A 2,409-nucleotide genomic window follows, 5' to 3' on the forward strand; every position below is an offset into this window, starting at 1 on the left:
CTGGAAAGTTCTCCTTTTTCCTTGACTATCTGCCTCTTTCAAAGCTACCGTCAGGTCCTCAGCCTTGTCATTTTACTAATCACCCTTTCCCAGGGATAAAAACTTCTATGGAACACATTGGTTTTGTCATACGTTTGAAGACTACTCAACATTGCCTGTCTTTCCATCCATCCTTCCACCCATTTATTTAATGAATATGTTTTTAAAAGCCTACTATTACTATACATGAATCCCAGGCAGTAGATAAGCAAAGTCTCTGCTCTCATTAAGTTTACTTCTATTCTGGAGAGACAGAAAATTAATAAATAAATATTTTTAGGTGAGAATGAGCACTGTGAAAAATAGAGCAGAGTAAAGACACAAGTCAAAGTGACAGTGCAGGTATGTGATCGATTTTACAAATGATGATCAGGGAAGACTTCTTCACGGAAGCAATATTTGAGAAATAAGTATGTGCTAGGGCAAAGTAGCCTGATGTGCAATAAAAAGTGTCTGCATATTTCCACGGAGGGGGAATATCATATGCAAATCTCCAGCAAGAGAGTCTGTTGTCTAGGAATTCTGCAGAATTATTCTCTAAAATATTTATCCAAAAGATTTTTAAAGGGGAGACTTGTCCCTTTTTCTCCAAATAAAGTAATATATCTAGTAGAATTTCACCTGAGTGGAGGCCACAGCCCTGGGATGTTACAACACTGGATCATAGGGCCTCCTGGATTGCTATGAAGGCAGTCTGAACCTATGTTGATCTCCTTTGGGCAAATAGGAAACTCTTGGTCTCCCTCTAACTCTCATTTGTGGGAAATCTATGTCACTTATGGAGCTCATGATGATCCAAATACATGAAGTTTCCTACTTTCATATAAAGGCCAGATAACAATAAGGGGAAAGCCGAAACATGCCATGGCCATTGCTCTTAAAGGAGAATAAGGGAAGGGAGACACTTTGAAGATCACCTGTCTCCTGTTGTCTGAAATTTCCTTCTCATTGTGATGAAGAGATCCAAGGAGCTCTCTGGCTAGAGGATGAAAGAATCTCTAATTTCGGCAGATACCAAATTCCCAATAAATTAATATATAACTTTTGAATGAATAAATGAGATATTCTATCATCCTCATGATAATTAAATCTTGGAAAGGAATTAATATACACAATGATGGTCAACCCAATATATATTCAGGAAATAATGAGTTATAGAGCTAATTAATGTCAGGGTTTAAATCTAGTGTCTTAGTGTGTATTTGTTCTAAATTCAGTATTTTTAATTTGGCTAGAGTAAAATGCACTAACATGGGAAGTATTTATTTTTATATTTAAAATCAGTCTTTTATTTTTCTAGTATAAAATGTTTTGCCATTAGCAGGTCTATAGTACAAGCAGATCTACAATAACTTCATTTAACCTTCAAAAGTATTTCTTTATATGATACTTTATAAAATGAGATTACTTTCCATTGACTGAAGATGTTTGAAAACTAAAAGTTTCTGAAATTACATCAGTAGAAGTCATTAAAATGAGATTCTGAACAATTTGAGAGATATTTTCTTTATATCTCCCATATTTCTTCTTGTTTCTTTCATTTCCATATTGAGTCACCAGGCTTGCTCACATCCCGAATTAATTTCTTTTCATCTTCCTTCTATGTTGAAGCTGTCTGTGTAATTGTCGGTACGTCACCACTCCATCTTCATTTCGCAGATGACTACACTGAGGATGAATGACTTGACTTGGGACTAAGTTGTTAGCCTGGGTATACTTTGCGCTCTCAGCTGGAAAAGCACTGGCCGATGTAAGGTGTAATTACAATTTACAGCCCCTGATTCTGCAGCATGTTGCTTAGCTACTAACTCACCCTCTGTGTACACTGATCTACACTTCCCCTTTTGGGCTATTTCTCCTGACAAAAGCTATTATTTGGATACACCTCACTGTTACTCTTGTCTTCTCCATATATGAAAAGGAATAATTTTTATGGCAAATTTATTTTCTAAAAAGGTGAAAAAAATCCATGGAGGAAAGTGTCAAATCATCTTTAAGACTCGTTGTTTTTAAAACGACATGTCTGCCGCATCTTTAGTATTTGTGCAGTGCTAGAAAATGTTCCTCATAAAATGATGCGTGTGTAGGTTTGAGCTCATTATGAGTAAAGCTTTAAATTAAATTATTATAAGTGGTTTTAGAATATACCAATAATGCCTTGACCATCTGTCTTCTCGATTGCATTTCTCAGTAGCTGACTCATAATAAGAAATTCCTCTCAAATCCAGCAAATGTATAAATAACAGTTGATAATGTTTTTATTCCTAAAACTGTTAAATACTAAAATATGTTATGGCCTTTTCTGTTTTCCCTTACTGATTCATATCATCAATAAGAAAATTTTATGTAATGTATTTTGTGTCATTAAGA

This window comes from Myotis davidii, unplaced genomic scaffold (genome assembly GCF_000327345.1).
Source record: "Myotis davidii unplaced genomic scaffold, ASM32734v1 scaffold38, whole genome shotgun sequence".
NCBI lineage: Eukaryota > Metazoa > Chordata > Mammalia > Chiroptera > Vespertilionidae > Myotis > Myotis davidii.